This window comes from Triticum dicoccoides, chromosome 5B, assembly GCF_002162155.2.
Source record: "Triticum dicoccoides isolate Atlit2015 ecotype Zavitan chromosome 5B, WEW_v2.0, whole genome shotgun sequence".
In the NCBI taxonomy this organism is placed as follows: Eukaryota; Viridiplantae; Streptophyta; class Magnoliopsida; order Poales; family Poaceae; genus Triticum; species Triticum dicoccoides.
In genome coordinates, this window is record NC_041389.1 from 716,122,424 (window position 1) to 716,136,577 (window position 14,154).

A 14,154-nucleotide genomic window follows, 5' to 3' on the forward strand; every position below is an offset into this window, starting at 1 on the left:
CCCAGTAACCGCTTCGACCGCCTTGCAACCGTCACTCTTCGCTGCCTATCAGACCCCAGACGACTCGCTGAGTGCTGCTAGAGAGGCTCTTCGCCAGGTGAACCTTGTCATGGAGCAGGTGAAGGTGATGCACGAGGCTACTCAGGTGGCTTACAATGCCAGCACTGCCCTTCAGACCAATGTTCAGGTCAGCAAAACACCGACTGAACTTTTCAATGTTGAGTTATATCCGACCACCCACTGGGGTGTTTCTTTGCATAGAGATCAAGAAATCTTCCACTCCACTCGACTCGAGCTGAATCTTAATAAACTGTCTGAACCAGTGGGGGCACACTGAGTGCACCCACTGGGTGTAGTCCCCGAGACCACGTTCAACTGCTGGCAGTCGACTGAGGTCTTAGAATGTACTCCCTTTTTTTTGGACTCACGCTGGGCAGACCCTGCTGAGTATTGATCTGAACCAGTGGGGGCACGCTAAGTGCACCCATTGGGTGTAGTCCCCGAGACTATTGTTGAATATTTAATTTAGCAGTAGTATTAGAGTAACTTTTCATTGTCACTTGCTCTTATTCCCGTCGACTGACATATCTCTCCTACTGACCGCAGAGGTCGTGTGATCTTGGAGGTCGACTTTCTGAGTTGAAGAAGAAGCACATCAGCGTTGAACTTGACCTTGAACCCACAAAGAAGAACCTCAAGACCGCCCAACAAGAGACAACCATCATGGGAGGTAATCATTCGACTATCTTGCCTGTCTTGTAGCTCGCACTTCCCACTGCTTTTCTTTTCAGTCTCTTTGAACCGAGTGATTTCACACAAGCATATGTGCATAGTGAAAATCGCCAACTTCAGTCTCGTCTGAAGAGTGTTGTTTCTTTAGAGAGGATGAAGGAGGCTTTGGAGAAGAAGGATTTGGGCCTGGCGGCTGCTCGGAAGGAAGCACGTGAGAAGACGAAGCTTGCAGACCAGAAGCTGGCTTCAGTCGGCAAATTGGAGGAGGAGAACGCGAAGTTGAAGACTGCCATCTCGGACGCTAATCGAGAAGTCGAGCAGCTGAGGAAGGACAAGGAGAATCTGACCACTGAAGTCGGCGGCCTCAGAACCAAGACAGACAAGCTAGAGTCCTATCTGGAGCAACTCGCCGCGAAACTCGTTCTGAAGCTTGAAGGTATGATCATTCGGCTGAAGTTAATTTGTCGTCGACTCAAGTTTGTTGTCACATTGTCGACTCATCGCTTTTCGCGATGGGACAAAACTTTTTCAGGACTTTGAAGCTGAAACCGGGCGGGTCGTCTCGACCCCATCAATTGTCCTATGAAAGATGACGTTGCGATGAACCTGCTGCGGTTGGAGTGACACTTGGATGGTGCGGTCGCTTATTGTGACACCCCAAAATTTTTAACCTTTTTTTGTTAATTAAAATCTTGCCAGGAAATTTAACTTTCCTTTTTCTTGGTTTTTCTTGTTGTCAAAACCTTTCTTTTCCTGATTATCTTGGAGTTGTTCCCTTAGATGAAAACCTTTCACTTATGATGTTGGACTTGTTTTCCCTCTCAAGAAAATCCTTTCTTTTATCAGAAGAATAAATTATATAATGTTCTCCCTGATCTTTATTTTCTTGAAAAATGTTTCCCTTAGTTTCATGGTTCCATTTGCACTGCAACCCTTTTATAAATTTACTTAAAATTTCAACCAAAATTTGGAGATGTCAGGTGATGTTTTTTTAAATCACTTTTGTGCAAAAATATCTTCTGCCCATTGATTATTTTGAGCTCTACACCATATCTTCAAATCTGGTCTAGAGAGCATTTTTGCACTACAACCTATTCAAATATTTCTTTAATACTTCTACCAAAATTTTGGGATGTCAACAGGAGTATATTAATCAACTTTGTGCAAAAACCTAATGATGTTCTTTGGAAAATTTGATTAAACCATCCTCTTTTCCATTCTGGTCCAACTTGAGGTTTTGTACAGCAACCACCTATTTAGTTGCTCCTTGATCCATGATTCCTTTTTCTACTGGTAGTCCTCCTTGCCAAACCCTTGAGTCCAGGAGAGTGGACCTATGGAATGATTCTAGGTGCTTGCAACATTGCCATTTGCTTTCTGTCCAGAATTGGAGTTTTGCAAAACTTGCACTAGCAAGTTTGTGCTGTAGACAAACTAACCTCACCACCCGCTTGTCCATCCAAAGAGACACTGATCTGGAGAATTTGGCCACCCCAAGTATTGCCTAGATGCCCTTGGCATTTTGACAAACACCCTGAGTGCATAGCCAGATTTGGCATGATTTCAAGTTTACTTTATGAACTTGGCCACCTGACCTAACCACCATGCCCATTTACCTTCTGACTAACCCTACCCTAGCCCTGTCTCTTGCCAGCTGAGGGAGTCCTGGATTAGGGGGTGTCCGGATAGCCGGACTACCATCATCAGCCGAACTATCATTGGCCGGACTATCATCATCGACCGGACTCCAAGACTATGAAGATACAAGATTGAAGACTTCACCCCATGTCCGGATGGGACTTTCCTTGGCATGGAAGGCAAGCTTGGTGATACGGATATGTAGATCTCCTACCATTGTAACCGACTCTATGTAACCCTAGCCCTCTCCGGTGTCTATATAAACCGGATGGCTTTAGTCCGTAGGACTAGAATCACAACAACCCTTACAATCATACCATAGGCTAGCTTCTAGGGTTTAGCCTCCTTGATCTCGTGGTAGATCCACTCTTGTAAACATCCACAATATCAATATCAATCAAGCAGGACGTAGGGTTTTACCTCCATCAAGAGGGCCTGAACCTGGGTAAACATCGTGTCCCTTGTCTCCTGTTACCATCCGCCTAGACGCACAGTTCGGGACCCCCTACCCGAGATCCGCCGGTTTTGACACCGACATTGGTGCTTTCATTGAGAGTTCCTCTGTGTCGTCACCGATAGGCTTGATGGCCTCTTTAATCAACAACGACGTAGTCCTGGGTGAGACTTTTCTCCCCGGACAGATCTTCGTATTCGGCGGCTTCGCACTGCGGGCCAACTCACTTGGCCATCTGGAGCAGATCGAAAGCTACGCCCCTGGCCGTCAGGTCAGGTTTGGAAGCCTAAACTTCACGGCCGATATCCGCGGGGACTTGATCTTCGATGGATCTGAGCCACAGCCGAGCGTGCCGTGCTGTCACGATGGACATGACCTAACTCTGCCGCCGGACAGCACCTTGAAGGCCGCACACGAATCCGCTCCGACTCATAGTCCGGAGCCGATCGCTCGGATCAAGGACGGATGGCTGGACACCGCCTCGGGAGCCGCAACTTCTACGGCGATAGAGCCGAACACTTACCTTGTCCCGCATAAAGCTCATGACTCCGAGGTGCCGGACTCTCTGCCGGACTCCGAACCTCCTGCGCCCCTGACAGTCGAATCCGATTGGGCGCCGATCATGGAATTCACCGCTGCGGACATCTTTCAGCACTCGCCCTTCGGCGATATCATAAATTCACTGAAGCATCTCTCGCTATCCGGAGAGCCCTGGCCGAGCTACGTCCAGGACGGTTGGGACGCGGACGACGAAGAAATTCAGAGCCCACCCACCACCCACTTCGTAGCCACCGTCGACGATTTAAACCGACGTACTCGACTACGACTCCGAAGACATCGACGGTATGGACGACGATGCCGGAGACTACCAAGAACCAGTGCCTACAGGACACTGGAAGACCACCTCGTCATATGACATATACATGGTGGACACCCCAAAAGATGGGGACGGCGAAGAAGCAGCGGAGGCCGATTCCTTAAAGAAACAGCCCAAGAGCCAACGTCAGCGGCGCCGCTCTAAATCCCGCCAGGGCAAGAATGGAGATTCCGGCACAGGAGATAATAACACCCCAGAAAGTGCCGAAGACAACTCCCTCCAGCACAATCCAGCGCAGGAGGAGGCAGAAGCAAGCCCTCACGAGAGGGCGGCAGACGAAGAGGTCGAGGATGACAATTACTTACCTCCCTCCGCAGACGAGGCAAGCCTCGACGACGACGAATTCGTCGTGCCTGAGGATCCCGTTGAACAAGAGCGTTTCAGACGCAGGCTAATGGCCACGGCAAACAGCCTAAAGAAAAAGCAGCAACAGCTTCAAGCAGATCAAGACCTACTGGCCGACAGATGGACCGAGGTCCTCGCGGCCGAAGAGTATGAACTCGAACGCCCCTCCAAAAGTTACCCAAAACGCAAGTTGCTCCCCCGATTAGAGGGGGAGGCATACAAACCTGCATCACCAGCGCACAATACGGCAGACCGGCCACCTCGTGGCCGCGACAGAGAGGCGTGCAAGCCCTCCACCAAAACCGTACCCCGGCATCGCTCAAAAAGCATGAAGCCACGAGGGAACGCGCCAGACTTGCGGGATATATTGGAGGACAAGGCAAGACAATCCAGATCTATCTATGGATCACGTGAGCGCCCCAAGACCCACGATGAATACCGTCACGCCGGATATAACTACTCTGGCCGGGCCGAACACAGCAGACAACGCTCTCTCGAGCTACGTCGAGATATTGCTCAATACAGAGGCGCCGCACACCCACTATGCTTCACGGACGAAGTAATGGATCATCAAATCCCTGAAGGGTTTAAACCCGTTAATATCGAATCCTACGATGGCACAACAGACCCCGCGGTTTGGATTGAGGATTATCTTCTCCATATACACATGGCCCACGGCGACGATCTTCACGCCATCAAATATCTCCCGCTCAAGCTTAAAGGACAAGCTCGGCATTGGCTTAACAGCCTGCCCGCAGAGTCAATTGGATGCTGGGAGGACCTGGAAGCCGCATTCCTCGACAACTTCCAGGGCACGTATGTGCGACCACCGGAAGCAGATGACCTAAGCCACATAATCCAGCAGCCAGACGAATCGGCCAGGCAATTCTGGACACGGTTCTTAACAAAGAAAAATCAAATCATCGACTGTCCGGATGCAGAGGCACTCGCTGCCTTCAAACATAACATCCGTGACGAGTGGCTGGCCCGGCACCTAGGACAGGAGAAGCCGAAATCCATGGCAGCCCTCACATCACTCATGACCCGCTTCTGTGCGGGAGAGGATAGCTGGCTAGCTCGCAGCAACAACCTCAGCAAAAACGCTGGCAGTCCGGATACCAAGGACCGCAACGGCAGGTTGCGTCGAAACAAAAACAAACGCCGCATTAACGGCGACAGCAATGAGGATACGGCAGTCAACGCCGGATTCCGAGGCTCCAAACCCGGTCAACGGAAGAAGCCATTCAAAAGAACCACTCCGGGCCCGTCCAATTTGGACCGAATACTCGACCGGTCCTGTCAAATACATGGAACCCCCGAAAAGCCAGCTAACCACACCAACAGAGATTGTTGGGTATTCAAGCAAGCAGGCAAATTAATCGCCGAAAGCAGTGACAAGGGGCTACACAGCGATGACGAGGAAGAGACCCGGCCGCCGAACAACAGAGGACAAAAGGGATTCCCCCCTCAAGTTCGGACGGTAAACATGATATACGCAACGCATATTCCCAAGAGGGAGCGGAAGCGTGCACTAAGGGACGTATACGTGATGGAGCCTGTCGCCCCAAAATTCAACCCATGGTCCTCTTGCCCGATCACTTTCGATCGAAGAGACCATCCGACCAGTATCCGCCATGGCGGATTCGCCGCATTGGTTTTAGACCCAATCGTCGATGGATTTCACCTCACGAGAGTCCTGATGGACGGCGGCAGTAGCCTGCACCTGCTTTATCAGGATACAGTGCGCAAGATGGGCATAGACCCTTCAAGGATTAAACCTACAAAGACAACCTTCAAAGGCGTCATACCAGGTGTCGAGGCCAATTGGACAGGCTCAGTTACACTGGAAGTGGTCTTCGGATCCCCGGATAATTTTCGAACCGAGGAGTTAGTCTTCGACATAGTCCCGTTCCGCAACGGCTATCACGCTCTGCTCGGACGAACCGCGTTCGCAAAATTCAACGCGGTGCCGCATTATGCATACCTTAAGCTCAAGATGCCAGGCCCTCGTGGAGTCATCAAGGTCAATGGAAACACGAAACGCTCCCTCCGAACGGAGGGACATACAGCGGCCCTCGCAGCAGAAGTACAGAGCAGCCTTTTAAAGCAATTTTCGAGTCCGGCCGTTAAACGACCGGACACGGCCAAACGCGCCCGGAGCAACATCAACCAAGACCACCTGGCACGTTCCGAGCACGCGTAGCAATGCGGCCTCAACCCCAGCCCTCACAAAATTGTAAGACAAACTCTCCGCATACATAAATACGCTTTGGAGATACCACGGGCATAGGGGGAAAGGCACAACCATAACAGACCCAGAGTGCGGTTCGACCACACCAGGGGCTCCCAAGTGTGTCGCTCTTTTTTCTTTTATTTTTCTCTTTTTTATATACAGAACTCAGTCCGGCGGCGAACCTGCCGAACTCATGATGCAACAGCCAAGGAAGAACAAAGGCCGCGACGAACACTCAGGTGGTCTCCATCACGAGCATTAAATTTGTTACATACAACATTCCGCGGCCTACCCCTGGAGGGAGACGCCTTTAATTCGTCCAATCCCTTGCTTTCCGCACTATTTGTATCATTCCGCATTCATAGCATATCTTCTCGAATAAAATGCAGCACCTTTTTGCCTATAATTGCATTACCTTATATATACATATATGTTCATTTACGACATGTTGCATCTGTACACTTTGGTACGGCCAAATACACCAGGGGCTTATGTTCTCCGCATTATGGTGTGATAAAGTCCGCACACTTTCACAAGTGCGGCACCCCGAACTTATAGCATTATATGAATCGGCTCCGAATCATGTCTTGGGTCAATAGTTAGGTTTGCCCGGCTCCCATGTTTGGCACCTTACGTTCCGTTCTATCGGCTAAGGTAGCACTGGGAGAACCACTGCGATTGCGCCCCGGTTGAGCCGGGTTAACGCCTCAGTGGAGAAAGCTAAAACTGACTGTCATGATAAGGCGAGAGACTGTTCGCTGTTCGAGAGGTCCTTTCGGGTCCTTAAAGACCTACGCCGCTTCGAGCGAAGTTCCGGACAATGTACGATGAAGGCGTGGATAGCGCCCCAATTCGATCCTCCGAATACTAGGGGCTTCGCCGAAATTTAAAATTATAGAATTCTATGGCTAAGTGAGAGTGTTCAAGCACTATAAGTCCGGTTGCCTTGTTCGTTGTGTTGAGCGCCTCCCTCGGTGGACCCAAAAATGGGAACTAAAGCGCTCAAGTTTATCCCGAATACCCCAGCACTCGTGGCATGGGGGCTGAAGCCGACGACTTGCCATCTCTCAGATTTAATAAACGGCCGCACAGAAGGTAATATTTTAAATTAACAAGCGTTGCTTAGCGCATACGAACAAAGTTTTCAGCGCACATGATAACACATTGCGAATTTACTCAAAAATTACATCCCTGGGGCACTCATCCGCAATCTTGCGGGCACCCTTCAGGACAGCCTTATAGTAGATTTCGGGCGTACGATGTTCCTTGCCCGCTGGTGGTGCATCAGTTATTAGCTTCTCCGCATCCAGCTTGCCCCAATGCACCTTTGCGCGGGCAAGGGCCCGACGAGCACCTTCAATACAGGCGGAGCACTTGATAACCTCCACCCAGGGGCACGCATCCACCAGCCGTCGCACGAGGCCGAAGTAGCTCCCAGGCATGGACTCTCCAGGCCACAGCCGGACTATGAGGCCCTTCATGGCCTGCTCGGCCACCTTGTGAAGCTCGACCAGCTGCTTCAGCTGGTCGCTAGGGGGCACCGGATGGCCGGCCTCAGCATACTGAGACCAGAAGACCTTCTCCATTGAGCTCCCCTCCTCGGCTCGGTAGAATGCGGCAGCATCAGACACACTTCGAGGCAGATCTGCAAACGCCCCTGGAGAGCTCCGAATTCGGGTAAGTAACACGTAATTTACATTCACATGCTTGCTTTGCATGAAAAATGCCTTACCCGCCGCTATCTTCATCATCAACTCAATCTCCTGAAGGAACTTATGGGCCTCGGCCTTGGCGGTTTTGGCACTTTCGAGAGCCGAGGCAAGCTCGGACTCTCGAGTCTTTTAGTCACGCTCCAAACTCTCATGCTTCTCCAGGAGAGCCTGGAGCTTTTGCTGAACCACCGCCACCCGCGCCTCCTGCTTTTCTCGCTCTGCCCGTTCCGTGGCCGCATTGCGTTCGGCCACGGACACGGCCTCCTTCAGGGTCGCCACCTCGTTCGTGGCCCCTGCAGCACCCATGTTATCCTTGTTATTTTTGTTGCAACCTAAATCCTTTTCTGTAAGGTACAAGTTCAAAGTGGTGTTACTCACCTTCTTTGTCCTGGAGCTGCTTCCTGGCGCGGCCGAGCTCTTGCTCGGACCGCTCGAGCTCCTGCTTCAAAGCACCGACCTCCGCAGTCAGTGCGGCAGAGGTCAGCAGCGCAGCCTGCAACCCATATTGACATAATTTTTTAGCAACCCTGCGTATATCTTTTTTCAGATCCTCAGTCCGGCTTTTCTTTTCGAACACCGAACCGAGCATCAGGGGCTACTGTCTATGCGGTATTACATTGCATATTTTTAACTTCTTACCTCAAAGCCTGATAGAAGGCTCCTGTAGGCTTCGGTCAGCCCGCTCTTGGCGAGCTGCACCTTGTGGATCACCGCACTCATAATAGTGCGGTGTTCTTCCTCGATGGAAGCGCTCTGCAGCGCCTCCAACAAATTGCTCGGCGCCTCCGGTTGGACGGAAGCCGCCGGCGTCACGGTCTTGCCCTTCGTTCGAAGGGGCCGCCGGCCGGACTCCGGAACCACTGCGGGTTCTGATGTGGAGTCCGGCGCAAAGTCCGGGAGGATGCCTCGTGGCGCCTCCGGAGCCTCCCCCCGATGGGTCCCTTCTTGGGATCCCACCTCGGCGTCCTCGGTGTCGCGGGGGGTGGAGGCGGTTGGGATGGAGTCTACATCCGACGGAGCAAACAACCCGCTCGATGAAGCGGGGAGATCATCGCTGGCCGGACTACAGGCAGCATGCGGCATCAGAATGACACTATGTGACGCAGAAAAAGAAATTATAAATCATTCAGGAATCCGGATACTTACGATCTCGCCGGAGGCCTGGCCCTTGAAGGCCATTCTTTCTCGCCAACGTTGATGTTGGCGGAGCTGTCCGGGGGAATAGTCCTTCCCCTCTTGGACCCTTCGGCCTCCCCTGTTGGGGAAGCCTTCCTCTTCCTCTCTCCCTCCTCTGGGAGAGAGTCCTCTTTCTCCTCCTCGTTTTCGGGGGAGGAGTTCGCCCCGGAGTCGTCGGACACCTGAAAACGGGCACTCTTTCGAGCACCCGTGGCCTCCTTCTTGGCCTTCTTCTCCGGCACCACGTGCGGTGCCGGAACCAGCAGCCCCGCTAGACGGGCGTCCACTGGATTTTCTGGCATAGGAGCCGGGCAGGTAATCTGCTCCGCCTTCCTCATCCAGTCCTGTCAAAGGAAAAGGGGAAATTAAAACCCGCATAGAGTCAAACTATGAAAAGCAAGTGTCCCGTAAAGGGGTAGAATCACTTACCTTGTCGGCCTGACGCTGCGAGCGAAATCCACGATCTTCAGTCGCGGATGCGGGGGCTTCGGCGCCCTTGAACAGCACCCTCCAGGCGCCTTCGTACGTCGTGTCGAAGAGCCTGTTCAGCGCCTGGTGCTGTTCCGGATCAAACTCCCACAGATTGAATGCCCGCTCTTGGCATGGGAGAATCCGGCGGACGAGCATGACTTGGACCATGTTAACCAGCCTGAGCTTCTTCACCAGCTTCTTGATACAGGCTTGGAGTCCCGTCAGCTCCTCCGAACTACCCCACAACAAGCCCTTCTCTTTCCAGGAGGTGAGCTGCGTGGGGATACCAGATCTGAACTCGGGGGTCGCCGCCCATGTAGGCTCACGCGGCTCGGTGATGTAGAACCACCCCGATTGCCACCCCTTGACGGATTCCACGAAGGCCCCTTCGAACCAAAGGACATTGGGCATCTTGCCCAACATGGCGCCTCCGCACTCCGCTTGAGTGCCCTTCACTACCTTCGGCTTGACATTGAAGGTCTTGAGCCACAAGCCGAAGTGGGGCTGGATGCAGAGGAAGGCCTCGCACACGACGATAAACGCCGAGATGTTGAGGATGAAGTTCGGCGCCAGATCATGGAAATCCAGGCCGTAGTAGAACATGAGCCCCCGGACAAAGGGGTGAAGTGGAAAGCCCAGTCCGCGAAGGAAGTGGGGAAGAAAGACGACCCTCTCATGGGGCCTGGGGGTGGGGATGAGCTGCCCCTCATCGGGCAGCCAGTGCGCGATGTCGCTGGAGAGGTATCTGGCGCCGCGCAGTTTTGCGATGTGCTCCTCCTTAACGGTGGAGGCCAACCATTTACCTCCCGCTCCGGACATGGTCGGAGAAGGTTGAGACGAGATGCGCGAACTTAGGCGCTAGAGCTGGAGTGCGCGGAGATGGATAAGCAAAGGAGGAAGAAGGCGTAGGTGAGAAGGTGAATGCTTATCCCTTATATGGGCGGGCGAAGTCTACGCGTCCCCCACCGGCCTAGTAAAACTTGCTTATCTCCCAAGCGTCACCATCAATGGCGCGGTTGGGTTACCCACGTCCGTATTGATGAGAATCCCGGATTAAGGGGAAACACGATCTCTGCTTCGACAAGACGTGCCAAGGAAACCGCTTCGCTAAATGCGCTGAGGTGGTAAAGTAAGAAACAATTCGAGTAATGGCTTGGTAGTGGTGTGATGTCATGCCACAAAAAAGGTCAGCAGATTGAACTTGTGTATATATTATTATTCTCTCTATGGTGGAATGTGGAATTTATTTTGCAGAGCCGGACACTATCCTGGTGTTCACAATCTTCTATCATTTGGAGGAGGAACACGCCTTGCAATGCCAAGCAATATACGCGCCGGACTTATCATCATTGAAGCCTGGTTTAGGGGCTACTGAGGGAGTCCTGGATTAGGGGGTGTCCGGATAGCCGGACTACCATCATCAGCCAAACTATCATTGGCCGGACTATCATCATCGACCGGACTCCAAGACTATGAAGATACAAGATTGAAGACTTCACCCCGTGTCCGGATGGGACTTTCCTTGGCGTGGAAGGCAAGCTTGGCGATACGGATATGTAGATCTCCTACCATTGTAACCGACTCTATGTAACCCTAGCCCTCTCCGGTGTCTATATAAACCGGATGGCTTTAGTCCGTAGGACTAGAATCACAACAACCCTTACAATCATACCATAGGCTAGCTTCTAGGGTTTAGCCTCCTTGATCTCGTGGTAGATCCACTCTTGTAAACATCCACAATATCAATATCAATCAAGCAGGACGTAGGGTTTTACCTCCATCAAGAGGGCCCGAACCTGGGTAAACATCGTGTCCCTTGTCTCCTGTTACCATCCGCCTAGACGCACAGTTCGGGACCCCCTACCCGAGATCCGCCGGTTTTGACACCGACACCAGCCTCACCCGCGACCTCTAGCATGCACTGGCATTTCATCGAACACGTCCCGGGCGTGCTCTGGGCGCGCCCAGAGCGTGCGTTTGGCACGCACGTGCGCCCGAGCCGCCGCGTCTCGCCCCGCACCCTTTCCGGCCCTTGGCCAACAGCTGCTAGCACGCCACGTATCCCCTGCACCGCCACGCCACCCCGACCACCCCTGGCACCCCACAGCGCCACCGTCCGGACGGTCGTGGCAGCTAGCTGACGGCCGCATGCAGGCCCCGGCCGTGTCGGCGCCGCCCGAGCCACTCCCGCTCGCCAGCTCGCCCTGGAGCAGTGCTCCGCTCGTCCGCTAGCTCCTGCCGCCATCCTCAGCCCCGCCACGTCGCCCAAGCTACAGGGAGGCGGTTCACCGACGAGCTTATCCCTGGCCGCCGCAAACCGACCTCGTTGCACTATAAAAAGGAGGCCCAGAGCGTGTTTCGTTAGCTGCATAGCCTCAGCATGCTCCCCTAGCTCTCCCATGGCAGCCAATCGACCTGAGAAGGCCTTCTTCCCCGTCTCCGGCAACTCCTGCCGCCGCCACTGCCCCAGCCACTCCGGCACCACCAGGGCCTCCCCCTCTCCACTATCTACACCAGAAGCTCTCTCTTCCTCCCGTGAGCCCGTCCCCCTGCTCGATTTTGATCGGGAGCCACCGTAGGCCCCAACCCACTTTGCTCCCGAATGCCTCCTCCGCCGCCAAGCTCGCCGCCGGCAGCTCACTCCGTCCCCGCCGACCCAACGACTACCGGGAGGACCGCCCCGGTCTTGCGGATCCATCCCGACCCTCTGGAGCCCGCGGAGAGCCGCCGTTCACCGGTGTTGATCGCTGTTGCCTCGCCGCCGTTCGGGCAGAGGAAGGGGAGGGAGGGATGGATTTGTCAAACCTGACCAGTGGGCCCCCTGGACCCACTGTCAGAGACCCAGGCCCGCCTCCAGGTGTTTAAGTGGAAGCGCAAAACCTTGAGTACGTCTCCCCTTTTCGAAGACGTATTCTGCCCGAAACGTTCTCCTTTCTGTTTTATTTTAAAAACAGATTTTTGATCAAATCTTTCACTGGCTATAACTTTTTAAATATAACTCCAAATGAATTGATTCTTTTTCCTACACCTCTCAAATTCTGTCTAGTTTATTTTAAGATTTATTTGAAAAATTTTCAAAACAACATTTTTGTGCTGTTTGGAAATTGTGTGTTAATTCCAATATTTTCAAAATAGGATTTTGTTGGAGAGAGGAGAAAACTTTCAAAAGTTTTGGAGAGCACCCCACCTCTCCACACCTTGAAGGCAAGCATTCTGAACCCCGGCATAATACTTTTGGTGTGTTAGCCGACAGGTTTATAACACCACCTCATTTTCGAAGAGCTCGTTATTTCATGTGATGTGATCTTTTGCACGAATGCATATTAGTGATTTTCCTTGCTATGGGAAATGAATATACTTGTGATGGTAATCATCCTCATGTGCCTTACATGCATGCCGGAAAGGAATCCGGGAAGGCCTCTGCCTTGGGTAGGCGTGAGCTTGTCGCTGGTCCCCGTCGGGACAGTCATGTCCGATATGACATGGTAAGGTATAATGAGCGGTGATCCTATTGATTGATAGTTATTTGTTATGCTAACCATGCAGGGAATGCTTAAACCTCCTGAGTCGACCACAGATCGAGTCTTGTTCCAGTAACCCCCATACTTGCTTCATACTACCACTCGTCCCTGCCATACGTAGGGTACGGTTCAGTCAGTTGTCAACCCCTTTCAAGCACACACCGTACAGAGAGGCCATGGTGGAAGATATCGGTTGAAGCCGATAGGCATGCTACCTGGTCCGGGGGCATGGGTGTTTCCGGTTGAGACCGAGAGGGGAGGCCACCCCTTAGAGCGCGCGATATAAATTTGATCCCATGCTACGCGAGGTTGTAGCCTCCCCACTTAGAGTTTTGCTTAACAAGTGTCATGGGTGATTCCAGACACCGGTAAGTTGAGCTGGTGTGTGCAAGTCAGGTGTGTTTTCAATTAAAAGGCCGTAGGTGGAATTAGTCCCGATGGACTAAAGAAATCCGTTACTCGTGAGTAAAGAGTACACCCTCTGCAGAGATTAAACCTATTCGAATAGCCGTGTCCATGGTTAAGGACTACAGTCTGGGTCAGGTCAAGTGTCGGTCTTAGTGTCGGTCTTCGGAGGAGAAACTGCTAAACCAGAACATGGATCATGATTTGTGACTTGTGTTGATTGTGATGATTATGATTATTTTTATCATGGACTAACTATTGTCGTTACTTGATTTATTGAGTATCCCTGGGATGGCTCTACCTCATGGGTATTCACTATGTTTTATTTATAAGCCCTTTATGTGGTGTCGCTAAGACGCCCGACTGTGGCATTGCTTTTGTTTTATTTATAAGCCCTTTATGTGGTGTCGCTAAGACGCCCGACTGTGGCATTGCTTTTGTTTTATTTATAAGCCCTTTATGTGGTGTCGCTCAGACGCCCGACTGTGGCATTGCTTTTATTTTATTTATAAGCCCTTTATGTGGTGTCGCTCAGACGCCCGACTGTGGCATCGCTTTTAGTTTAACTATAAGCCCATTATGTGGTGTCG